Raw genomic sequence first — 305 nt, forward strand, 5'->3', positions numbered from 1 at the left:
GAGATACCAAAAAGCGATTTTTACATAGGGATATTCAAAGACATTGGCAGAGGCTGAAAAATATGTCTTCCAAGTATCTTGCGGTGGTTTTCTTCTCCAGTGGGAGTATTATATGGCACATGTAAATTGATTTAAAAAAAAATATCTTCCATTGTTTTCTCTTTGCTGAAAACTGTGATGAAATGTCTTTTTTCTTTTTTTTTTTCTCCTTGGTTTTGAGGTTTTTTGGACTTTTTTTTTTACCAAAACATGTGGTTCTTCATATACAAAAATCAGCCCCACAACAGAAAAAAAAAAGCACTAAA

Source organism: Phalacrocorax aristotelis, chromosome 7 (assembly GCF_949628215.1).
Source record: "Phalacrocorax aristotelis chromosome 7, bGulAri2.1, whole genome shotgun sequence".
Lineage (NCBI taxonomy): Eukaryota > Metazoa > Chordata > Aves > Suliformes > Phalacrocoracidae > Phalacrocorax > Phalacrocorax aristotelis.